The following is a 27,393-nucleotide window of genomic DNA, read 5'->3' as shown; positions in this document are numbered from 1 at the left end:
ATATTCAGATGACTCATTATAGCATAAATTGGAAATAATTTGGATAATTGATTAAAAAAAAACAAAGCACGTAAGATATCTCTATTTGTTGCCAGTCTAACATTTTTATGATGTACATCCTAGGAATTTATCATAAACAAAGACTTTGCTGTTTAATAAACATTTATACATGTTTAAGGTTACTATTTGTACAGATAAAAACATCCCTACAAAAATGACTGAAATAGGTAGCATCTCTTGACTGGACTGAAGAGAGATGTGTGTGGTATTACAAATAGTTGGAGGGCATGGGCTGATATTTAAAGATATAAGGTTGCAGCTAGGTAGCTTTGATGAGCTACTTTATGTTGAGGATAACTAGTTATGACATTTCTTTAAAAAGGTCTGAATTGCTGAGAAGTGCCCTAAACACATGGTTAAAAACTGCTACTTTGCACGACTGCCTTAAGAAAGACACTTTTAAGAGTCTTTTAAGTATCTTTTAATTTAATGTTTTTCAGTCATGCTAGAGTGCTTAAAAATATTTAAACAAGTAGCGTGCATGTTTTAGATCAACCACAAAGCATCCTGTTTAAAAACCCTAAGGTATAACTTGTTATTTTGGCGGTGATATAATAACTAACAAGGTTGTACTGCCTTACAAACTAAGCATTCTAGCTGAACAGAATTAACTTACAAATTACAACAATAAATTTCATTACAAGTTGGCCTTTATCTGGTGCTCTATTCAACAGATCGGGAGAGGAACATATGCCGTCCAAAACTCTCACATGAAATAGGAGATAAACCTGTATAACTTGTAAGTGAGCTCTTTCAAAAGATGCCTTCCCAAATGGTAGAAAGCTGGGTTGTCTTGAAGGGTCAATTTTGTGTTTGTCCATAATCAGAGGGCCTGTGGAGACCCTTGAGTGTTCAAAAGGACACAGTGCTTCAAGGCTTTGAGTAAGCTTGGTCAGGTGCTCCATTCAATCCTCCCTTCCTAGCAGTGTTGCACAGCCCTTGTACATTGATATACAATCTGCAAATGCCAAACTCCTGTTGAAACCAACCTGAGTCTTTTCAATGGAGCTTTGGTTGTCCTGCTTCATCCCCACCCAAATTCAAAACATTTATTGCCCTCACAGCACTTCAGACTAGGGCAGTTGACACTGTTTATTTTGAAATAGAACTCCATTAAAATCTGTGGAATGCTCTTTTCAAGTGAGTATTTTTGTCAGGGACTACTTTTTAAGCAGTTTGGGCTAAAACAAGTGGAACCTCCTTTGTGCCCAGAAATTTATGCTTTCTTTTACATGTTCTTCTTCATAAAAAGACCCCGTGTCAATTTTAAAACTTCTCACAACAAATCTGCCTAGATACTTATCTGTAACAAAGGGAATGGAAATGAAATAAAGAATAATTTTCTGTGTTGACTCCATGCATTTAAGATTTAATGGCAGCCTACGCCTTCTCAGTGATTCGCCTGGAGAAGAGATAATGTACGCGAAGAGGCACAAAGCTGTAGGTTTAGTCATGTCAAAACTTGATATGTGCCAAAATAGAGATCTGAGGTGTCAGCAACTGCAAAATAAGTGACAAGTGTTAAACTACTCAACAGAAGTAAATTTTGTAATTATTTACCTTTCTGTAGCTGTATCAGTGTGTGCTAATTTGTTGCATACACCCATAGTTAAAAGCATGCCAGACACTAAAATCAAATTTCTTTGCTCTCTGTAATTCAGGCACATGCTAATAGTGTCTTGTCATTCACTGAGAGAGTATGTTTGGCTGGGTGGTTGTATGTGGGGGATGAATAATAAAACTGAAGTGCCACAAAGTGCTATGCAAGTAAACAAAGCCCTGGCAGTAAGGGCACCAGCTTAATATGTTGGGAGCTCCAATGCCTAGCTGCTGCAAATGGACAACATTAATTCGAATCCTGGCACCGCTGGCCATGCTGAGATTTCTCTCTTCTCAATAGGGGTTTGCTCTTTAAAGTATTGCTCCCTGAAGGGAGTGCAAAACCAGAGAAAGGATTTCCAACAGCCCAGCACAGATGAATGGCTGTGTCAATGGTGAATATTGGTTAAGCTTTGAAATAGGGAATCCTGCAGTGGTCTCTCAGCTTCATTCCCCCACCGTGGACTTCAAATGTTGCAGCAGCCTTTAGGGGACAGGCCATAAATGAAAAAACATCAATAAACGGGTTTCATTAAAAAAAAAAGAAGAAGAAGAAATAATAATACGGGCATTTTTCTGACTCTGTACTTGGAGTATTTCCCTGGATAATTTGATAAGGGATGTTCATCTTAAGGGATGTCTAGGCATTCGTACATTTTACATGAGACTCAGTGGTTCTTACCTAGTCTCTGTGCTAATTAGTAATGAAACAATTTAATGTGCACCCCTCCTCTCTGGGGTGGTAACCACACAATCATTTTAGGCACATGGCTGTTTTTGCTACAATATCTCCTGTGACTTATTCATTTATTTTATTAGCTTGTCTGATATATATTATATAAAATAAAACAAGCAGGCAAGCAATGGCAATTTTCCTTTACAGTAGGTTGTTTAATCCAATGGCAAGATGATATAAATAAAATGTGCTTCCTTTTTGGCATATTTCATGGTTAGACTTCTTCCCGTTTTTCAATCAATCATTTGGTGGCACGATATAATTTCCTAATCATACTAATATTCATGCTTTTATCACTGTTAAACTAAGAGTGGACACAATTCACTAAAACAGAAGTCTAATTATTTCAATATGATGCAGTACAGCATTCTGAGAGGCAGTCTATTTTATGAGCTTTTCTCTGTTTTGAAACATTGATTTTACAAAAGTAAAAATAAATATACCATCATCCTCGTACACCTCCAAGTAAATAGAACTCGCTCTTTCCATTTTCAATAATGATAACATTTTGCCTGCTTTCATATCGAATTGGGAATTCTTCCAATTTGCATTCAGGTAATTAGGTAGATACTCAGAACAGGCATTTTAAGGATAAATGAAATAGAATCTGCTCAATCTCTAATGTGATGGACAACGAAGAGCTGATAAACTGGTTAGAAGGAGGAGGAGAGCTCACTTTCAAAGTTCATATAGTTAACTATATTTCAATATATTTTATTCCACTCGGTAATACTAAAATATGTAGAAGCTGTCTACATATTGTTGATGGGGGAAAAAATTCTCTTTCCCCGTTTCTATCACTTATTAATGCATACTGTGGGAACTTACACTGTGCCCATTCCTAATAGAATCTATGCATGCTAGGGACCATGCTAACCTTCTGCAGCAAAACAACGACTCTTTATTCTTTATATACTATATATATTCTGATACAATTTATCATCACGTTTGCTTCTGCAAATCAGAGTTAAATCTGCAGATTGAGTTTTTCTTCCCCCTCTTGGTGTGAAATACTAAGACTTTTCAACTTCTCTATAAAGCCAAGGTTTCTATAACAAATAATGAGCTAACGAGCAAATAATAGCAATAGCACTTAGACTTACATACTGTTTCACAGTGCTTTGCGGCCCTCTCTAAGTGGTTTACAGAGTCAGCACATTGCTCCCAGCCATCTGGGCCCTCATTTGACTGACCTTGGAAGAATGGAAGGCTGAGACAACCTTGAGCCTGGTGAGAATCAAACTACTGGCTGTGAGCAGAGTCAGCCTGCAATACTGCATTCTAACAACTGAGCCACCGTAGCTCTCTATTCAATAATTTTACAGGAAAATTTTAAGAATTGTTATGCATCTCTTTGTAAAAGATATAAATGGGTAACATTCCTTTGGCTAGAAATACTTTATTTTGGGGAAACACCAAGGATTATTGGACATTATAAAATAACACAACGATACAACAAATGGAAACTGGTTAAAAATCTGTGTGCCTCTTTTGGGTAGCGGTAATGGTGGGTTTTAGAAAGTGTACTTAAAATAGACCCTTTTCATATACATATGCAAAGCATTCTGAACGGTAGGTTCAGATAATCCATGCACACATCAAAATATAGGTGTTCTCTTCAGTCAGAGTTAGGGTTGGAAATTGTAGGCAAAAGCAAAGTCAATGGCAGCTTAGGAAAGGTTAAAAAAAAAAGTACTGGGAAAATCAGGCATGAATGGGCTGGCTGGGTATACCATCCCTGCATTCAAGCATGTACTGGTAGGTCTTGGAATCCTAGACAATCGCTTTAAAATGAGCCACCAATTTGATGCAGCCATCAAAAAAGCCAATGCAGTCTTAGGCTGCATTAATCGGGAGATAGCATGAAGATTATGTGAAGTGTTAGTATTACTTTATTGTGCCTTGGTAAGATTACACAAGGAACATTGCATCCAGTTTTGCTTGTCACAATAAAAGAAAGATGTTGAGACACTAGAAAGAGTGCAGAAAAGAGCAACAAGGTGATTAGGGGATTGGAGCAGGGGTGGGATGCAAATATTTTTACTACTGGTTCTGTGGGCATGGCTAGGTGAGAGTGGCTAGGTGGCCATGTGACTGGGTGGGCATGACTTCTTTTTTGTGCAGCACCCACCCTGCGCTCCATCTGTTGGCTCCTGGGCAAAGCAGTTAGGATAGCGAGGGGGATCTCAGCACAGCTGATCGTCGGAACAGCTGACTGTCGGGAGGAAAACACAAAAAAAGAAATACCGGTTCAGTTGAACCAGTAGATTTTTTTTACTACCGGTTTGGCCAAACTGTAGCATTTTTTACTACTGGTTCACCCGAACTGGGCCGAACCGGTAGAATAACACCACTGGATTGGATGCTAAAACATATGAAGAACAGTTGGAGGAATTGGGTATGTGTAGTTTAATGAAAAGAAGGAGTAACATGATAGCAGTGTTCCAATATCTCAGCAGTTGCTACAAAGAAGAGGAGGTCAATCTATTCTCCAAATCAGCTGAAGGTAGGAGAAGAAGCAATGGATGGAAACTAATCAAGAAGAGAACCAACTATTGTTGAGGTAATTCCCTGTTAGGAGAATGAGCGCATACAGGGAGACGTAGTGAGAGTAGTGAAGAATAATACACAAACAGTACACAGATACACTGTACAGTAAATGTAGGTTTTTACTTCCAATAAATGTTTAAGCATAGTCCAAGATAAGCAGTCCAAGTCATTCACAGATAAGGCAGTCAGTGTTCAGTTCAGGGATAATCCAAATATCAAAGTCCAGTATCAAAAAACAGTTCAGTAACAGACTTACATCAATGATCAGTAACAGTCATTAGGAGGAATGGCAATACTCTCCAAGAGAAGGAAACAGAGACTCACTCACACTCTCTTCTGAGATTAACACAACCCAGGTTTCTGGCTCCATCTTATGGCCATTTGCAGAACCACACCCAATTACAGTTTAGCATTCTCTTAAAGGCATAGTATTAAAATGTCTATCCTATTTTTTATATTTCCAACCCATATAACTGTTAGGTGACTTACATTCCTAACAACTATAAACTAAGGAGAAATTTCCTAACAGAACAATTAATCAGTGGAACGACTTGCTTCCAGTAGTTGTAGGTGCTCCATCACTGGAAGTTTTTAAGAAGAGATTGGACAACCATTTGTCTGAAATGTTATGGAGTTTCCTGCCTGAGCAGGGAGCTGGACTACATGACTTCCAAGCTTGCTTCCAACTCTGTTATTTTGGAGAAGATTGGTGGATGGGATGGCACACTGGCCATGTGGATGATGACCGAAACGGGTAAAGAGGCACTAATCTTGTTCTCTTTGTCTAGAAAAGCCCTGCTGGGAAGTGGCTGAAACTGAGAACCAAGATGCTCTAGCTTTCCCTCTGGCTGAACCTGCCTAGAAAAGTGAAACAAGGAAGCTACAGTAGAGATTTCGTACATAGTACAGGTTAGTGTTTCTCAACCTGACACTGCTGCAGAACCAAACACATTTTCTCTTTTAAGCACACTTCTATTTGTAAACAAATTTATTTGTAGGGGAGAAAAAAGCCTCCCAAAAAATCTATTTAAGTGGCCATTTTGGGATTTCTGGGCTGCAAAATATGGGTCTGTCGTTTTCATGGGATCTAAAAGTTGTCCACGCTGATTTAAATAGTTTAATGCCACCTTCCCAAATTTCCTTTTGCCACTCTAGCTAGAAATTACTATATGAGGTTAATTGTATAATATATCTACAGACTATTGAGTTGGGAAGAGCCGAGTTTGGAGAGGGTTATAACTTCATTTTATTGGCAAATGTTGTCTCAATGTGATTTCATACCAAAAATCCAAGGAGAATAAGGGACAGAATATTACAGAACAGCATATCTGAAGTAATATCTTGATACAATTCATGTAATTTTGAGATTAATTTGAAGATCTGCATGGGTTTTTTCCTTAGAAACCACCCTGGAAAGTAAGCATGATAGATTAAATGCTTACCAAAAAATGAAGTTTGTTTTTAACTATATTTGCAAAAATACGTGATTATCATCTTCATTATAGCAGGTATTTCATATCAGTAAGAGGTGCTTCATACAGACTCACAGCCCAGTTCTATCCTGGGAAGATTAAACTTGATTTAAAAGGATTTTGCTGTACTAACTTTAATCTTTCAGCACTTTGTTGCCTAATGTTGGGCCATACTAAATTCTGACAGAAAAAAAATCCCTTAATACTAAAATGTTGTATTCTTAATTCATATGTATGTCCAACTGGGAAGAATAGCCCTATTCTTCTAGCTGATTCCAAGGGGTGTCAAACTCAATTTCATTGAGGAGAGCGTCAGAATTGTGTTTAAACTCGGGGGGGGGGGGCATGTGTGGCCAAGGTGGGCGTGTCCAGTTCAACGTCACTCATCGAGGCTCCGTTTTTGGCTGTGACGGCCTCCTGCAACCCTCTGCCAGTGAAAACAGAGCTCAAGCTCCATTTTTGCTGGTAGAGGCACTGCAGGCCGGTTCTCCGCTATTTCCAGGGCCAGCCCATAGGCCAGATCTAAGCATCCCTGTAGGCCACATCCGGCACGTGGGCCTTGAGTTTGATACCCCTGATCTAACAGAACCAGGTTCAAACAGCTTAGCCTGGTATTAGTGACTGAACTTCATAACTTCTCCCATTAAAAAGATAGCTGTTACAAGTTTATAAAATAGAATGCAAACCACTGTGGTTGCAGATAGTTTCCTAATCTAGGTTTACTTATCTGAAGGATAAGTAAAAGAGGCAATTTATAGCATCAATCTTAAGAGAGGGCACAAAGAAACACCGAGGGATATCAAAAAATGTGTTCCAAAAACACATGTAGTTCAGGACCATATTCTTTGACTGCCTTTCATCAATTAACCTGGTCCTTTCCAAATATGTTGCAATTACAGTTTCATGCTTGTCAATTCAGCCCATCAGGAGATGCCAGACTGAAGTAGGGGAGGATTCAAGGCCAGACCAAGAATAATTCTTGGAAGATCTCTCCTTCTCTTCCCCTCACGGTGGATAGAAATAACAATGAAAGGCATCCTGCATTTATTTGAATGCAGAAGGATCTCCCTGACTCTTAAAACGCATGTTTTAAAACTAGATTAGGAAGATTCCGGCTGCAGCCACAATATTTTGGAGTTTGTTTTCCACATCTCTGGAAACTGTCCAGGTTAGGAAAGAGTGGTGCGAAATGTTCTCCTCTCCTTGCTTAGAGCACAGTTTGGGACAATTCAAATGAGTTGCTTACATGTGTTTCCTACTTCCTCTTCAAATAGCTTGACAGCCTCTGCTTAAGTGTCAAAAAACCTCAGTCATTAGCTGTAGCGGTGCACAGATGGAACAGTATTTGCTCTGCCATTGGCATTCAATTAGGATGATGCCAGCTCTAAACATTAAGCCAGTTAAACTATGCTTTAGGCAAAGCAAAGCCCATAATTAGAGCTTGTAAATTATCACTTGGAATCCTAATTTATCTGGGTGTAATATAAGGTACATATTAGGCATCTGTATGTGAATCTGTGCGTCCATACATGCACTTAAAATACACACATTCATATAGACAAGGAGCAGCAGTCGAGACATATTTCATGATAAGTGGCACAAAGGAATCCGAAATAGATATGCAAATTCAAACCCGGGGTTGTTGATTAGGGTTCAGGCTTAGAATTCAAAGACTTTAAAAAAAACCAACCAACTGGCTAGAAATTTTGTACAAACGAGCTGCTTTTATAGTAGTAAAGTGAATATTGTACAGCAAATGAGTGTTTGTGGGGGGGGCAGTTAAGGGTTGTAGTTTACTTCTCAAGCAGCAACATTGGAAATATTTAAAAAGCAGCAAATATTATCAGCAATAATGTTTATGTGGAAGACCAAATTCTATTTTGGGGGCCAAATAGCCCTGTCTAGCATACATTCCACGGAACTCAGGATCTAAGTTACTATAAATGAGTTACTGCAACAGTGTTTGATTAAAGAAAGGGACACAAAAAGGCCAAACAAACAGATTCAGTCCTGAGAAGGTAGAGATCAATCTCTTACACATGCAGCAGTCAGTCTATTCTCGACAGGGCTATACTCCCTCTTGAAGAGTGAATTTGCAATCTAGGGATGCTGACTGATCTGTTACTCGATCAGAACCTTGAGCGACTTCAGTGGCTGACAGCACATCTCATAAAAATTGTATATATATATATACCATATATATATCTGTTAAATATTTGACATATTTAAATAGCCACCCATCTAACTAAAGATTCTGGGTGGATAAAAGCAACAATCATAATTTATAGCATTAAAAATGGCATTAAAAGGAAAAAGCGAAAGTAGTCAAGGCTTCTAAAAATAATAATAATAAACCCTCACAAGAGCAATAATAGATCATTCTGCATCCACATCAGAGCTTCATTTGCACTCTGGCCCCAGTATCTAGAGCCAGGATGGCGAACCTATGGCTTGTGTGCCACAGGTGGCATGCAGAGCCATTTGTGGTGGCACGCAAGCTACAGGCAAAATTACCTTACTGCGCATGTGCGTACCTCACACCTGATTTTCGGCTGGTTTGAGGCCTTTTTCGACCTCCCAAAGGCTTGAGGAAGGCTTCTTCAGGCTTCTAACAAGCTTTGTAGGCCGAAATCTAGCCCCGTTTCATCACTTCCTGTTTTTCTGAAAAAAATGGAAGTGACGAAACGGGGCTAGATTTTGGCCTACAAAGCTTGTAGAAGCCTGAGGAAGCCTTCCACAAGTCTTTGGGAGGCCAAAAAAGGCTTCAAACAGGCTGAAAATCAGCTGTGAGGCACAGTGCAGGTAAGAGGGTGGGGGGCGCATTGCCTTCTGGGTGCTGGCATGCGAGCACAAGCTTACAAGCAAACGCACAATTTTTGGCACAGGAGCCCAAAAAGGTTAGCTACCACTGATCTAGAGAGATGGACAGGTGTTTACAGCTGGACAGAAGGCTAGCAGGACTGGGGCTGTCTGTACCTCAGAGGGGAGGCTGTTGTACAAAACAGGCATCCTGATAAGAAGACCTGCTTCTAAGGGACCCATTGAATGACACTGCTTCATTGATGAGACTCAGTGGTGGAATGAGCAATCATCAGGGAGAGGCAGTCCCACAAGTAATGTGGTCATATGCTGTGTAAAACATTAGAGGTGTTGAGGTACTACCTGCACTTCTCATGCTGCTTCATTCTGGATTAGCTGAAGCTTCAAAATACTCTTCAAGGGTAGCCCCACGTACAGCGTATTACAACAATGCGGGTGAAAAGTGGTTTAAGGCAGGAGTGTCGGTGAGCCAATGATCTAGGTATGTGTGCAACTGATACGCTGTGTGTAGGCTTTCCTAGCCTCAGCTGCCACTTGATCTTTGAAGAGACCACCTGAGTGCGCACCAACTCTGCCTGGAGGAGTGTTACCCTATTCACAATTAATGATGGAAAATAACTAGGTATGGAGAAGGGGCGTTGGTACTTACCTGACACGCCCTTTCTTTGTGAGCTGTGAAGAGCATCCATTGTTTGGGATGATGCTTCTGTCGCTCATTTGATAGGCTGGGCTTTAATTGAAAGGACGCTCCTCCTCCTCCACGGAACTCCTCCCTAGCGTCCCCAGTTTTGGCGAAGTCAAAGTGATGAAATATTTCTTCTCCTTCACACTTTCTAATACTTGGCCGGAATATCATCCCACCAGACGAATAAGGGTGGGGATGGATGCTCTTCACAGCCTACAGAGAAAGGGCGTGTCAGGTAAGTACCAACACCCCTTCTCCAGATGAGATGTTCAGAGCATCCATTGTTTGGGACATACCAAAGCTTGGCGTGTCCTATGGGAGGGCTTCCGTCTGGTTCGGATTCCCCTTTTTCTTGGTCCCTATGGACCCTTTGTAACACTCTCCTGTCAAAGGCAGCCTCCGTAGAGGCGAAGACTTCATTCTAATAGTTTCTAAATAAAAGGCGATGGTGAGGCCCATGTTGTCGCCTTGTAAATTTTCTCTATTGGCGCTTGTGGCCCATGTTGTCAACATTGCAGTGCTCCAGGTCGAATGAGCAGTGATGCCCCTGGGTACAGGAAAAGATTGTGTCTCATAGGACTTAGGAATTATGCTCTCAGCCACTTACTGGTCATTAAGGAAGAGGTCTTGCATCCAATGGTGGGTGGTTGAAAAGAAACGAAGAGAACCTTTGTTTCCTAACACACATCGTGTGGTTGAAATATATGCAGGAAGCTCACCTTACATCTAGATTGTGGCATTGTCGTGCCAGATTTTATGTCGGTTTCAGACAAACGTACGGGAGTATCAGTTCCTATGGTCTGTGGAAACCCAAATTTATCTATGGGTGAAAGATGGATCTGGACTAAGGACCACTTTGTCTGTGTGAAAAATACAGAGCTCCTGTCTAACTGACAAGGCTACTAGATCCAAGATGTAACTGGCCGATGTAATGGCAACCAAGAGAACCACCTGGTACGTTAGGAATGGAGACGCATGGTCTTCATGGGCTCAAAGGGAGTTTTTTTGAGTGCGGTAAGGACCTTGTTGAGGTCCCACGTGTGATATCAATGCACAAACTTGCATATGCGTGGGTGATGAGAGATGGACTGCAAGTCTCTCCTAGTGATGACTGATGCTAAGGCCTCCCCTTTGCCTGTTTATATGAACAAAATAATAATGAAATGTCATATAAATAACACTGCCGTCTAACAGGTGTTCCCCTGAGATGGACAGCCAGAGCCATCAGAACCTTCGTAAGAACCTTGGGCAGATGACAACCCAAAGGACAGTGCAATGTATTCAAAACGTTGAGTATTATAACAAAAACTAAGAGGTTTGCAATGTGAAGATCTAATTGGAATGTGGGGATGGGCCTCCATTAAGTCAATGGAGGGTAGAAAATTACCTCTTCTGAAGCTCAGAAGTATGGAGTTCAGTATACTCATCTTAAGCCTCCTATGAACTATGGACCATTTTAAAACTAAAATTGCCCCTGCTCATCCAGTGCCACAGGTCGGTTGCCTGGATCTCCAATAAATGAAGAATAGCTGTCTCCATCATGCTCCCTTTAACAGGATCCCCGGAGAGAGGGCAAGTAATAAAAAGGTTCCGGGGAGAGGATGGAAATTCTATAGCCAGGCCTAATCTCTAATCCAGGAAACAGAGGTAGAGGCATCCCATTTGTCCGTGAAAGGCTTGAGCCTTCCACCAATAGGGGCACAGTCGTGAGGCCTATGTTGTGCCTCGGAGACCTCTATTTCATGTTCCTCAAGAGATTCTTTTGGTCTGCCCTTCCCTTCAGTATCTATCTCCAGATCGGAAACTAACTTTTGGTGATTCATGCGCCCAGACAGTCCCTAGAGTCTGGAGAGAAAAAGTCCCTGGTAGAGGGAACAAAGGAACCCTCCAAAAAGCTAGGAAGGACTATTTTGGGGTCTATGAAAAGAGGGGAACTTATTTTCTGCTTCTGGTCTCTATCAGAGATAGGTCAGGGGCACCACCAACCTAATTATCTCCATATATTGGGGAGGAAGCAAGCTTCCATTAGTTGTGTGATATCTGCTTGCCAATGTCTGAGCCATAGCAGTAGGCAAGGAGTAACCTGGCTTGAGCCAGATGCCCTGGCTCGAGCAGATAATTTAATAGAGTTTTGTGGCGTCCTTGTGTGCCCTGATATTGGAATTTGAGATAATCTCCCTCAGATGGCGGAGCAACCTGAGAGACGATCTAGTAAAAAAAGGGGATGCGGCCGACTCCGCTCTTATGGCCCCCACATCAGATCGACATGCCCTACATGGAGACAACTCAACCCTGTATATCCTTTAACTTGAGAGCCTCTTCTGCTTCCGTTGGAATTGCAGAGGAGAATGATAATTGCCATTATTGTTTTATCTACTATCATGGTGATGAGAAATTTAGCAGAATCAGAAAACCAAATTAAAAATTTTCTATCATATCCTGTTAGAGAGGTATACGCCACTGAAGAGACCCCTTGTTTCTGGACGAGGTCCAAGAACCTCTGTGGGACAGTTATGATTTCCTCTTACATTATTGGTTGGGAGAAGATTAAATCGTCTGACCCCCCTTACAGTAACGATTGTAGGGGATGGAATATCAAGGCAGACAGTAGGGTGTTTTTTTTTTTTTTTTTGAAACAACAGAGACTTGAAAAAAGTCTGAGGGCGAAACAGACCTGAAGGTCGGTGGTCTGGCTTAATGCCTTCAATGTCTGACATGCTCCCTTTTTTTAGGGGATCCGCCTCTGACAGATTTTGGTCACTGTCGTGAGTAGACCCTTCCTCAACCTGTTCCATCTGGTCTCTAGTTCTCCCTCATCCTGTGCATCATGTGAATGTGTAACTGGATTATATAATACTCCCCTGAAGGAGGTACCTGCTGGTAATTAAGGTCCGTTCTGCCTAGTAACTAAATCGAGTGAGAATCGAGGTCAGATTGTGGAGGCTGCCTAGCCATCAACTTCTAATGCCTCTTCAAGTTGCCATGTCCCTCCAGGCCTTCAATTTGTCAGGGATATCCTCTGGGAGGAGGAATTCTTGCATGGTCCCACAACTGTCTGTCAGGCAAGTAGCGCTGCTGAAGGCCTGGGTTGAACCGGTCCCTCTGAGGCTTTCCTGGATGGCGTTGAGAGATCCAGGGATGGAGGCAAGGTGAAATATGGAACAGGGGCCATGCTAATCTTCTCTGTATCATTCCAATTTTAGTATATGTGCTGCTGAAGCGAGCACTCTGGAACTGGGACCAGTCTGGCTGGGGAAGAGGACTGAAACTTCTGTTCAACCTCCCTCATGCATTTTTTTGTTTGTTTTTTAAGATATGCTCATCTAATGCATTTTGGCGTCTCTTGGCATTCTTTGTTGCCTTAGAGGTCTCCCTAGGACGTTTTGACCTACTTTGAGTTGGTTTATTGTCCTCTGGGGGTATTTTTGGTTGCCCTTGAAGATTCTGACCTAAAGCGCACGAGGTGAGATATCTATATCTATATATCTATATGTGTATGAGATATTAATGGATTGTTGACTGGTTCAGAGGACTGATGTAAACAGAGGCAGGGAATCCTCTTGATATTTGCTCCCCCCCTTTGGGGGGGGAAATTCAATTTGTTATTATGTTATTATTCATAATAATATTGATATCATTAATATTATGTTATTATTGATAATATTTTTGTTATAGCTGTGCACAGCTACTAACATAAATTGTTGTGCTGTTACCAAATTCATAATTAGATGACTGAATATGGAATCAAATTGTGAAGCCAAATAGAGAACACCTTTCAGGACCTGTATTGCAATTGGGTGATCCTGCAGTCACTGGCCCTCAACAGCTTCCTGCCCAGGTGGACACGGGCCTTGGCGCTCGCTGTTACTGTGCTGCTAGATTCTGTGAGGGCTGCCAACTTAAAAAGAAAGCCCAATAGTCAACCTCAGAAAGAGGTCCATAATCGGCATAAATGTTCCCTGGACCCTCACGGAGATCCTTGTGAGGGGAAGTGGCCTCTCAACAGATAATGCCATGGAATTCTTATAAACAAAATGATGCCGGCGTTGTTTTAGTCGTCAAGATGTAGCATCAACCATCACCTCTTATTGTGAGCCGATGCAAATCTAACTAGAATTTGAGAATTTGAGCAGGAGAACTCTGAGTCCTGTGGCTCCACCCAATCAATAGCCCTTGCTTCTTCTATATACCTTGCGGAAGTATATCTGAAACTACAGAATCTCCTGTGGAGAGATACCTGAGAGTAAGGATGCTCTGTCCTGCTTAGTGACCGGAGTTATAGGGAATTCCAATCAGAAGGAGCGCTCTGTTGTTGGCCAGAGCAGTATACTGCACCCCTGCAGATACATTGGCGTATTGCTAATTCCATCCACAGTCTCATCTTTGCGGGGATCTTTTCCGGTAAGTCATCATCTTGACAGAATCTGGCCGCTGTTAGAGCAATGTGGCCACAGAGGCACTTCGAGTCACTTGTACTGATCTAGATGGGCTACCTGATCTTGTGCAGCTGCACTGCGTCTGGATTACACAGACAGATCCAGGGGTGGTTGCAGAGGGGAATTGGAGCCGAAGTAGGCCTGGAGGAGATGAGGTTTGAGAATTTTCTTCATCCTCCCACATGAACTTCATGTGTTTTTCTAGTACCTTATGGCGCTTGTTAGTGTCTTTTTCTGCTGCTTAGGAGGTACACTTAGAATGCTTCAATTTGTTTTGAGAATTTGACATGGCTCTTGAGCTACTGCCACTTGCCATTGTGACCGCTTATTAAATTTTACTGTTAATGAGGCTGAAATGTTGGGCAGTTGGCACGCCCAGGGGCCTGAACCAGCAATGACCAGGGAATCCTACAACAATGCTCCCCAGTTTTGTATAATCTTATGTAAGAATATTGAATTCTTATTCTTGTTCCTATTATTATTTTGTTATTAATATTATTATTTCCGAATTAGCCAAATTTGGAACACCTCATAGGCCTAGAAAGGAGGAATTGTTAAAATAAGGTATAGGCCTGCGACAGCTTTCTGCACAGACGGACATGGGCCTTGGTGCTCGCTGTGGTGCTGCTATTTAATTCTGTGAGGGCATAAGCCAACAGTTTCCTTCTTAATGAATAAGGGTCCTAAATAGAATAATTATATCTGAATATCTATCTCTATCTCTATCTCTATATCTATATCTATCTATCTATCTATCTATCTATCTATCTATCTATCTATCTATCTATCTATCTATCTATCTATCTATCTATCTATCTATCTATCTATCTATCTATCTATCTATCTATACACACATATGTATTAGGGTGATTTCCCTCAGGTTCCAGGAAGGAGACCCCTGCTTGGGGAAAGAAAAGCCTCTCACAGTTCCAGAAATAAAATGCAGATTACTACCGCATGGTTAGTGAGTCTGCAATGGCGCCAGCCGTTATCTCTTTAGGCGCGTAATGAGTTAAATTGGCTCAGCAGCACTTCAACACCTTGTGGGAAGTCGATATTGCAGAGTTTCCCCTTGAATAAAAAGGCGCGGTGGGGCAGATGGGCGCTGATGCCCCCACCCCAGACGGTGCTCCCAGGGGAGAGAAAGAAGCCTTGGACCCTTTTAAAATGGAGCCTCTCCCGTCGGGCGTGGGCGGCGGCGATCGTAGCGGCTCGGCTTGAAAAATTTGTAATGTGAGTTGTTAGCCATGCGGCTGAGGCGTTATCACCTCCGATTGTCCTGGTCCAGATCATTATCTGAAGGTATGGTGAGCTCCCTTGGCTCGAGTTATATACCGTAGGGAGCTGCTTGACTCATTGAAACTAAAAGCCTTAGAGGAGTTGTTAGAGGAGTATAAAAGCAAACCTTTTTGTTGTCTCTTTTTGAAGCCTTTGCTGTTCCGGCCAAGGGAAAGGAAATTAAGCTGCCTATATCCACGAAGGCTGAGCAAAAACTGGGGACGCTAGTGAGGAGTCCCGTGGAGGAGGAGGAGGAACGTCCTCTCAATTAAAGCCCAGCCTATCAAACGAGCAACAGAAGCATCATCCCAAACAATGGATGCTCTGAACAGTTCATCTGGAGAATGCTATAAGCCACACAGCCTCTCAGTCTTGTCTGGGTTGAGCTGAAAGGCAGTTCCTCCCCATACAGACCTGCACAGCCTCCAGGCAGTGGGAAAGCACCTCAGTGACATTCCTTGGATGGCCTGGGGCAGAGATATACAACTGTGTGTCATCAGCATACAGATGGCACTTATCTCTGGGTCAAAGGAAGACTTGGTCCAACAGTTTCATGTAGATATTAAATAACAAGGGAGAAAGAGTTGAGCCCAGGACATTCTGCAAAGAGGCAAGGACTGGAACTCTTTCCTCTATTAACAGCAACTGGAGTCAACCTTGGAGGAAGGAACAGAACCACTGAAGAAATGTACCTTTTTACTTCCCCCTCAATCCAGAAGGATGCTGTTATCAGTGGCATCAAAACCTTGTTCAGAGATAATGGAGAGCCCAGCTGCATATACCCATTCCCATATTCAGCCCACTAGAGATAATCCAAACAGATAATCAATCCCACTTGGATATAGGTAGTTCTTGACATACAACAGTTCATTTAGGACAGTGGTGGCTAACCTTTTTGGGCTCCTGTGCCGAAAAATGGGCCCGTTTCATCACTTCCGGTATTTGATGAAATGGGCCTGTTTTTCGGCCTCCAAAGGCTGCAGAGGCTTTCCTTGAGACTCTGGGAGGCCGAAAAAGGCCTTAAAAGGGCCAAAAATCAGCTGGGAGGTACGTGCATGCGCAGTGCAAGTAAGTTTGGCTGGGGCTCACGTGCCCACACAAATGACTCTGCGTGCCACCTGTGGCACGCAGGCCATAGGTTCGTCATCACGGACTTAGGACCTTTTGAACTTACAACAGACATTAGAAAAGGGACTTATAACAGTTTTTCACGCTTACGAGCATCCTCATGGTTATGTGATCAAAATTGAGATGCACTGGGCCATTGACTTATATTTATGACAATTGCAGTATCTTGGGGTCATGTGGTCAACTTTTGTGACCTTTTGACAAGCAAAGTAAATGGGGAAGCCAGATTCACTTAATAACCATGTCACTAACTTAACAACTGCAGTGGAAAGAAAGGTCATAAAATAGGGCAAAATTCATTTTGATTATTTGATCGTTTTACATCTGGTTTTTTCAGGTTAAGAGTCTTCCAGTTTGTTTCCAGATTCCATTTAGATTGTTATCTTTATTTAAGGTAGTTCTAAACAGTTTGGGATACCTGAAGAGATTGTCTTTTCATTTAAAGACTGAAATCCGAAAGATTGTGTCATCTGTCTAAGCCTTGATATCCTCTTGAATGAAACGAGAAAGCCAAATTTCCATTTAGTCCTCAGTTTTGGAACAGTCTTACCAAAGAGGTTTGTCTGATTCCAATCTTGTAGTTTTCAACACTGCAGAAAACCTTTCTTGTCCATCCAAACCCTTTTAAATACCTTGAATTTTTAATTTCAATTTCTTATTTGGGGTGTTCACTTATACAGAGTCTCCTCGCTTAATGACCTCTTATGGAGCAAAATTTAAGACTGGTCTTCAAAGTTCTGGCCATCACAGTGTTCCCATGGTCATGTGATTGCAATCGGGGGGCTCAGTGACCGGCTCAAAATTATGACATTACAACGGTCATGTGACCGCCATTTGGAAGTTTCACTGATGACTTCTGACAAGTGAAATCAATGGGGGAAGCCAGTAGGAGGTCACAAATGGTCACTGTGTGACACCATGCTTAATAGCAGAAGATTCGTTTAACATTGGCAATTGGAAGTGCTGGAACTGCCATCACTAAGTGGCCTAGTCAGCTACCTTTCTGACTGGCTATAATGCTTAATAATGGAAATTCGTTACCTGAGGACTACCTGTCTTATCACATTTTATATTACTTTGAACTTACTTGCTTTGTGTTCTATTTTGTATGTACTTATGTATCTCTTCCTCTCTCCCTGTCTCTCTCTCTCTCTCTGTGTATGTACACACACACACACACACACACACACACGGGTTTATGTATGTTTGCTTATTAATGTGGAGCAGCATGCAAATGTCATGATCGGGCAAAGAAAACACTGCTTAATTTGTTTTCACCCATATTTAAACACATCATTAGTATATGCATTAATGTCACTATTCTGCAAAAAAAATATTTTTCATGCTTGAAAATCATTCAGTAAACCATTCAAACTGCTGACTGACCAAAACAATAAGAGCCCTTCTTTATGGCATCTAGCCAGTCGATGTAGGAATACAATGAGACTGATTTTATTCAAAAAATTCAGTTTGAACAAGATCCTGTTCCCTAAAGCAATCCCCAATACTCCTTAAGAAGCTATAGGGGAAAAAAAATCAGATTACACTTAATCAAGTTGTGTTGATATTATGAGACTGTAACTTCTAAAAATAACTTGGTAAGTCAATTCAAGTAAACTTCAAATCAAGATCTCACCTTTGATATAGTCCAGTACTTGTGTGTTATGTAATTCAGCTTTCAAGTGATCAAACTGACATCGTTATATAAAAAAAAGGGCTTACACACAAAAAAACTTATGTACTTTCCATGGATTTCTGCCTCACAAGTTTATCCCATTCTATTATGTCTGGCATTTGTTAGAGCTATTACATTATGCTGCATTTTAGAATGCCTCAGGCTGGATAAAATGATAATAAATCATATGAATAAATATGCTCGCCAGCTACATTAATAAGAGTCGCAATGGGAAGGTAGATTTTGATATTATTCTTCCACTCCTAATGCAACATTCAAGAAGCAGACGTACAGTATCTAGTTAGATATCCTTGCAAATTTGAAAGGACAAAGGAAAAAAGCACATTATAATTTCTAGAATATTTCCGCCTCTTGAGTTGTTTTTAAAAACAGCCACATCCTGCCACAATGAAACATTTATTGTAACAAAATTGAGAGTTAGTTTGGAGTGATAGCTAATAATTTGCCTGAGGCTGGCCAGTAAGCATGCTCATGGATGTATAGGAATTGGAACCAATATCCAATATTCTTTTCTACTACCATCAAACTAAGTCCTTGCTAACATGTAACTACTGAAAGCCAGACATAATGACCAATATAACACCTAAACAATGCCTCAGGGAAAGCCCTTATTAAATAGCGATTGTGACACATAATCAGTAGGGTTCCAGGTAAAGCAGTATTCACAAAAACCTCAATTATTTAAAATAATATATACTTTGCACACATGCACATAACATTCCAGCTAAGTAACTTTTAAAAATTATCACAGATATCCATGTCTGTGGAGCAAAAAGAGGATCCTTATGCATGGACATAAGAAACTGAGTTTCTATGTTATTACTTCAAACACTGATAGCAGCTATATACATAATCAATGTCAATGTCTGGAATACTCTACCCGACTCTGTAGTTTCTTCCCCAAACCCCAAAAACTTTAACCTTAGACTGTCTACTATTGACCTCACCCCTTTCCTAAGAGGTCTGTAGGGGGCGTGCATAAGCGCACCAACGTGCCTACCGTCCCTGTCCTATTGTTTCTCCTATTCTTTTATTTTTCTTATATGTACCCATTTCATGTATTCACAACTATGTATACATTTATACTTATTATCTTGTAAACAATTGGCAAATCAAATAAATAAATAAATAAATAAATAAATAATCACAAATATACATTGAACACATTTCATCCATATTGATTGTCCCTGCAGAATTGTTTCTATAACATTATGATTTACTGATCTGTATAGACAGTTCATGTTTCAGTTCAGAATTCTTTTCTGCTGAAATATCATTGGTAATAAAATCTAAATAACATGGGGCCGAATTGAATCCCAGAGCTTTGATGGAGATGAAATCTTGAAGAACCTTCCAGTACTGAAAAATTTAAGATGTTAAATTAGTTAAAGGAAACTGTAGTTGCAGAAAAGTCTTTAAGCCATGCCAAGAGTAAAAGAAAAATCCACATATTGAGAAGAAAGGACCTTTTCTGATCATAATATTCAGGTGTCTAGAATTTTTTAAGTTTCTCACCTGAGTTTCTCTCACCTGCATATCTTGCAGTTGAGTCTCTCTTTTTTGAAAAGAAACAAACAAAACATATTGCTGCCTAAAACTGGGTTACGGTTACCATGAAGCACCTGACAATGCATGTAATAGGATTTGCAATCTTTTGCTTGTGACCCTCATTTTGATCTAGATCCACATAGGAGACACTGAAAGTTTTCTACTGTATATCCCAAATCTAGAAACTGAGAGAAGTTCTAACAGCTGGTAAGGAAGAAGGATAAACAAGATTGCTATAGTCACTTTCCCAGATCAGATTTGATTTTAGAAGGATGGTTACTAATAATGCTTGGAATTCAATTATAACACAGAAAGAGAGTCTAGGAAATGGCTACCTTATTTCTTCTGTATTTTTATCTTACACTGAACTCCACCACTGCCTTTGAGATGCAACTGCTGAAAACTACTTCCAATGCTATACAGGCATTCCTTGACTTATGACCACAATTGAGCCCAACATTTCTGTTGCTAAGTGACAGTTCTTAAGTGAGTTTTGCCCCATTATATCACCCTTCTTGCCACAGTTCTTAAGTGAATCACTGCAGTTGTTAAGCTAATTAACGTTAAGTGAATCTAGCTTCTCCATTGAGTTTGCTGGTCAGAAGGTCGCAAAAGGTGATTACATGACCCTGGGCGACTGCGACTGTCATAAATGTGAACCAGTTGCCAAGCAAACGAATTTTGATCACGTGACCACAGAGATGACACAACAACGGTCTTAAGTGTGAAAAACAGTAATAAGTCACTTTTTTTCACCCCTGTCGTAACTTTGAATGGTAACTAAACAAACTGTTGTAAGTCGAGGACTACCTGTAGCACAAAGCTTCTAAGATGCCACGTTTTTTCAAAATCAAAGATAAGCTGTTAATGTTATTACATTGCAGGTGATCCAAATTTGGGATGTGAACCTGGCATCAGAAGGAAGAAATAACGGAGATGGCGCAGAAGGTACAAGGGAAATGAATGGCAGAGCACGCATAACTAGACCGGAGAGAGCTGAGATAGCAATCCATATAGACTTCGACTATCAGGACTGCCATAGGCACCTCCTTCTGCTTTTCAACAGAAGTCCTCAGGCCAAAGAAATGAGACATGCTTCACCTCCCTAAATCCATCTCAGAAACACAACCTCATGATGCAGTAGGTAATTTCTGAAACCGCTTCATACTCTGAGTTTGCTGAGAGGTGCTTATTTTTTGTTTTTCCCTCCAGGCTGAGTGGCAAGGTAGCAGTGAAGCTAACAGGGGATTATGTTAATATGCAGAAAAGCATTCATAAAAAGTGAGTTTGGGGGATATGGCTTGGGGAAAGTGAAGTTTGAATGAGAAATAAAGGGTGTGTGTGTGTGTGTTGAGAAATGTGAACTATCTGCAGGTGCTGAAATGGTGCAAAGATGACCTAGGATCAGGCTTACTTTGCATTTCTAGGTGGCCAGGGGGTGCCACATTTGATTTCAGAGAGTTGACTTCTAGGCAGAAATTGACATCTGGGAACTCCTGATGGGTTTTCAGCTCAGATGGTATCCTGGATTCTGGTCCCAATAGTTATGTTAACTGCATTAAATGGGCCGTGCAAGAATATATTGACTGGATGGGATACAAGATATTCTTGAATGTGGGCGTTGTAGACTTAAGCCACATGATGAGGGCTTTTGTTCATGCTGTGTAAGTGGTCCTCATGTGCAACCAAGCTGACACTATATTCTCATCCTCAAGGAAATGAAAGTCTAGCTTAAAGCACCGACAGCCTCTCTCTACAGGCAAAGAAGAAAGCTAGGGCAACCTACTTCCAAAAATCTTTCTAAGACAACTGCAAGGACTAAGTCCACTCAGTCGCCAGTTAATCAAGAGTGACTTAAAAGCTAATAACAACATAGGTCCTTAATAACCATGGATATGGCTTATGTTTTTACATACAAAAAGGAATTGTGATGATGGGATTATAGAAAAAATAGTTTCATCAGCGCAAAGCATGGCAACACCATACTGTGTATGATAAACACTGGCTGAAGGCTAAGCTCAATCAGTTTTCCAACAGTCATGTTCTGAGACTATGTTTAAATACTAGGTCATTCATCAAGGTATGGTATCCTTTTGTCAACATAGGTTGGAATAAGGGCTTCCTTATTTTGTTTATTACAATTACAGAAGCTAGTTTATTACAATTATAATAACTTGCATACAGGTGAAACTTGAAAAATTAGAATATCGTGCAAAAGTTCATTTATTTCAGTAATGCAACTTAAAAGGTGAAACTAATATATGAGATAGACTCATTACATGCAAAGCAAGATAGTTCAAGCCGTGATTTGTCATAATTGTGATGATTATGGCTTACAACTCATGAAAACCCCAAATCCACAATCTCAGAAAATTAGAATATTGTGAAAAGGTTCAATATTCTAGGCTCAAAGTGTCCCAGTCTAATCAGCTAATGAAGCCATAACACCTGCAAAGGGTTCCTGAGCCTTTAAATGGTCTCTCAGTCTGGTTCAGTAGGAATCACAATCATGGGAAAGACTGCTGACCTGACAGTTGTGCACAAAACCATCATTGACACCCTCCATAAGGAGGGAAAGCCTCAAAAGGTAATTGCAAAAGAAGCTGGATGTTCCCAAAGTGCTGTATCAAAGCACATTAATAGAAAGTTATGTGGAAGGGGAAAGTGTGGAAGAAAAAGGTGCACAAGCAGCAGGGATGATCGCGGCCTGGAGAGGATTGTCAGGAAAAGGCCATTCAAAAGTGTTGGGGACTTTCACAAGGAGTGGACTGAGGCTGGAGTTAGTGTATCAAGAGCCACCACACATAGACATGGACATGGGACATGGGCTTCAAATGTCATATTCTTCTTGTCAAGCCACTCCTGAACAACAAACAACGTCAGAAGCGTCTTACCTGGGCTAAAGAAAAACAGAACTGGCCTGTTGCTCAGTGGTCCAAAGTCCTCTTTTCTGATGAGAGCAACTTTTGCATCTCATTTGGAAACCAAGGACCCAGAGTCTGGAGGAAGAATGAAGAGGCACACACTGCAAGATGCTTGAAGTCCAGTGTGAAATTTCCACAGTCTGTGTTGATTTGGGGAGCCATATCATCTGCTCGTGTTGGTCCACTGTGCTTCATTAAGTCCAGGGTCAACACAGCCGTCTACCAGGAGATTTTGGAGCACTTCATGCTTCCTTCCGCAGACGAGCTTTATGGGGAGGCTGACTTCATTTTCCAGCAGGACTTGGCACCTGCCCACACTGCCAAAAGCACCAAAACCTGGTTCAATGACCGTGGGGTTACTGTGCTTGATTGGCCAGCAAACTCACCTGACCTGAATCCCATAGAGAATCTATGGGGCATTGCCAAGAGAAAGATGAGAGACATGAGACCGAAAAATGCAGAAGAGCTGAAGGCCGCTATTGAAGCATCCTGATCTTCCATAACACCTCAGCAGTGCCACAGGCTGATAGCTTCCATGCCACGCTGCACTGAGGCAGTAATTGCTGTAAAAGGGGCCCAAACCAAGTACTGAGTACATATGCATGCTTATACTTTTCAGAGGTCCGATATTGTTCTATGTACAATCCTTGTTTTATTGATTGCATGTAATATTCTAATTTTCTGAGATTGTGGATTTGGGGTTTTCATGAGCTGTAAGCCATAATCATCACAATTATGACAAATCACGGCTTGAACTATCTTGCTTTGCATGTAATGAGTCTATCTCATATATTAGGTTCACCTTTTAAGTTGCATTGCTGAAATAAATGAACTTTTGCACGATATTCTACTTTTTTGAGTTTCACCTATATATCCACTAAACGTCACAAACATACTATATTCTTTGATTAAAAAGCAATCTATAAACACTAGCAAAATAAATCTCCAGCAAAATAGTCTACAAAAAAACAACAAAAAGGAAAAACTTAAGGAGTGCCAGCAATACCACAGATATACCGTATTTATCGGCGTATAACATGCACAGGCGTATAACACGCATCTTCATTTTAAGGGAAATTTCAGGAAAAAAAATTAAATTTCTAAATAAAAACTTTGAAGCAAAATAAGGGTAGCTCAGAACTTTTTTTATTAATATTATTACCACTTATAAGGTAAATCAGTGGTCCCCAACCTTTTTGTACCAGGGACCGGTTTCAAGCAGAAAATTTTTGCAAGGAGGGGGGAGAAGAGAAGAGAAGGAGGCTTCGCTCTCTCGCTGCTCCACCATCCAAGGAAGAAACTGCTTCAAAGAAGCAGGGAGCTTTTCCTGTCGCCGCAGCTATTCCGAGCGCCCGTTTCACCCCCACTCCCACCCGCGCGCGCTTCAATCCACAGTGTCCCATTCTGCCTGCCTGCCTGCCTGCCTTAGTTTCTGGTTGTTTGGGAGCAGCTTTGGCTGAGAATAATAACTATTCGCCTCTTTTACTCAGCCGAAGCTGTTCCGATTCAACCATTAACGAAGGCAGGCAGGCAGGCAGAACGAGCACTGCGGGCGGGCGGGCGGGCGGACGGGGTGGGGAGAAACGGGTGCTTCAGGGAAGCTGCGGCGACAGGAAAAGCCCCCGCTTCTTTGAAGCAGTTTCTTCCTGTGCTGGTGGAGGAGCGAGAGAGCGACTGAGAGAGCTGACCCAGAGAGAAGGACAGGCTTCGGTTGCTTCCTCCCTCCCCTTCTTTCATTTGTGTCCTTGATCCCGATCCCAGCAGCATTCACCGAAGGCTTCTTAACATTATATCGGCGTATAACACGCATACATCATTTGCCCCTATTTTCAGGGGAAAAAGTGCGTGTTATACGCCGATAAATACGATAAATAAATAAAGATACAAACTCAAGCCAGCCACATAACTAGTAAAAAGGTAAAACTCTGCATGAAACTTAAAAGGCACCAAAACAAACAAAATGTTTTAAAGGCTTCATTGAAAGTTCACTGAATTACCATATAACATGAGGAAGAAATTCCACAAATTTGGGAAGCTCCTATTTAGCACACAGCTCTATCCAGCTGTATTGTCATTTTTATTAAAGACAGTTCTGGCTATTGAAGCCCTAATAAATAATAATGCTCTGCTTTTCAAATGGAAAATAACATTTGCTAGAATGAGCGATCCTTCAGCTGTGCCAGGAAAAAGTGTCAGACTATACTTCTTGCTCCACCTCCAAACTTCCACTAGATATTTATTCAGAGAACCACATTTTCCTCTGATGAATTTGGGGAAAGATGCTGAACACTGAATATTGTAAAGGACATTTTTGACCAGAGGTAATATTCTGAAAAAAAATGTGAAGTAGCATTTGAAAAGACGCTTGCACACATGCATACCTGAGAGAAGGCAGTATCACTATTGCAATTTACTAATGTGAGTGAGGGATGGAGTGTATTAATGTTCTGGTGATACTTTAGCCCTAATCTCTGAATTGCTTCTCCCAGACTTTATTGTAGATGTTAGTATGGGGTACAAATTTTGACACTGAGTACTAACAAAGTAGAACCTATGGTGAAACTAAAATGGGAGTTACTCCTGAGCAATTTCCTTTATTATTGTTCACATAGAGAAATCTTTGCCAAATTAAAGCAACTATTCACCTTACTATAAATATATTTTGGGAATCACTGAGGAGGAGCCATTTTACCTCTCTTCCTTCTAACCAATCATTCCATACTTTGCTCTCTGAAATGCAACCCCTCCCTCCTGGGAATCCAGACTACATTCCATGAGAGATATCTACCTTCCTTCCAAGATTTTGCTGGCAAATTTCTTGGCCAAGAAGGGTGGGCGGCATTGCAAAAAGTTGTTAGCAGTCCTTAATTTCTCAAATAACTTGTTACAATTCCCAGGTTTTCCTAAGTTAAAAAAAAATATCCAAGATGAATGACAAGCCCTAATTTTGGCCTTATCCACATTAGCTTCCAACAAAATTGCTATCTAAGATGAAGTTAATATAAGTTATATTTATCTAGAAAATGTAGTGCAAATTGGTCAAAGTGACTTTTCTAGGTGCATTAATTGATTCCGTAAATCAATATGTAAAAGATTCTTTACATGAAAAAAAATCCACTGGTGGCACTCCTCTGATATAATAGTGATAGATATGAGTCTTTCACCATTAGTGTCACTACTGCTATGCCATAAAGTTGTGGATTTTTATACCTAGGATGGATAAACACTCATCATGAGCCTTCTACCAGCAGAACACTAGATTTTGATTGCTCCATTTCACTTGGTGCAATCCCTGGAAAACCAGACATGTAGTCTCTGGAAGAGTTAATGGGCTTTGTATAATATAATAGAACAACTCCTTTAAGTTACAGGGAAAAAAATCACATGATGTAAGAAACCACAAACTACTTCTGTTAAGAACTTTTTGCTTTTAGCTAAAAGAATGTCTTGTCTATGTGGCCTCTTTTGAACCAGCAATATAAACATTAACTAGATGACTTCAAACTAGTCCTTCTCTCTCAACCCAACTCACCTCACAGGATTGTTGTGGTGAGGAAAAATACATGGGGGAAGAATATTAATTATGTTTGCTTCCTTGAGCTATTTATAAAAATAATAAAGGTGGGATAAGAAATGAACAAACAAAAATAATAAGAGCAGAGTAGACAATAGGCTTAGAGTGAATGATTCTTCTCAAGAATGTGAAATATAGCTGTATACAAAGTCACCCTAACCAAACTTTTTAGCAATAAACAGGAAACAATCTAATATTGGTAATATATAGAATTCCCATCTGATTGACTGATGGCTAAATTCATACTTAAGTGTTTCATAAGTGAAAGACATTTCTAAATTTTGAATCCCAATCTTGAAAATAATTATCATTTTGCTTCTATGCAGAGAAAGCAGCTCTTCTCTGTATGAACTTTAAAACTGTGATAATGATCCAAATGGTTGCCTCTGTCCTTTAAGGACACTGGCAATTATTGTCATCATTCTTCGTGCTGGCAGTTCAAGTTGCTTAAAACTTTGATAATGATTACTTGACTGCATTTAAATGAAGGTCATTTATCCTTCCATTTCCTACTCATATAGGGTCTTTCCATTCAATGTGCCTCAAGGCCCCTTTCAAAATACACTAATCAGTATACAAAATTATATTGAAGCAAATAACCTTGTCACAAATGCCATTATGCAGGAAAAACTAAATAAAAAATAATAGCTTTCATCTCTGTATTTAAAATATATATATCTCGATTTAATGTCAAGCATTTCAAGAATGAAGGAATTGAAGCTAATGAATGGACATTTCACAGTCTATTTTAGGAGAAAAATATTACCAGATCAGAATGTTTGTTTGGCCAAAAAAATATTGGAGGCATTTGAGAAAGTACATCTGGTGGTGATATAATGCCAAAAATATAGCAATTGCAAGTGGCTTCTAACATCGTATCAAACTGA

The 27,393-nt window shown here is 40.6% G+C and overlaps 1 protein-coding gene and 1 pseudogene across 2 annotated transcripts in view; both read right to left on the bottom strand.

Moving 5' to 3' along the window:
• The window catches only part of FIGN (fidgetin, microtubule severing factor), a 137,114-nt gene that overhangs the window by 29,008 nt on the left and 80,713 nt on the right, over window positions 1-27,393 (bottom strand). The gene's annotated exons all lie outside the window — the stretch shown is intronic.
• LOC113416526 (U6 spliceosomal RNA) lies at window positions 13,085-13,149 on the bottom strand (annotated as a pseudogene).

Source organism: Notechis scutatus, chromosome 1, assembly GCF_049901735.1.
Source record: "Notechis scutatus isolate UNSWTSFEM ecotype Mainland chromosome 1, rNotScu1.2, whole genome shotgun sequence".
In the NCBI taxonomy this organism is placed as follows: domain Eukaryota; kingdom Metazoa; phylum Chordata; class Lepidosauria; order Squamata; family Elapidae; genus Notechis; species Notechis scutatus.
This window is presented reverse-complemented; position numbering and strand designations above follow the sequence as displayed.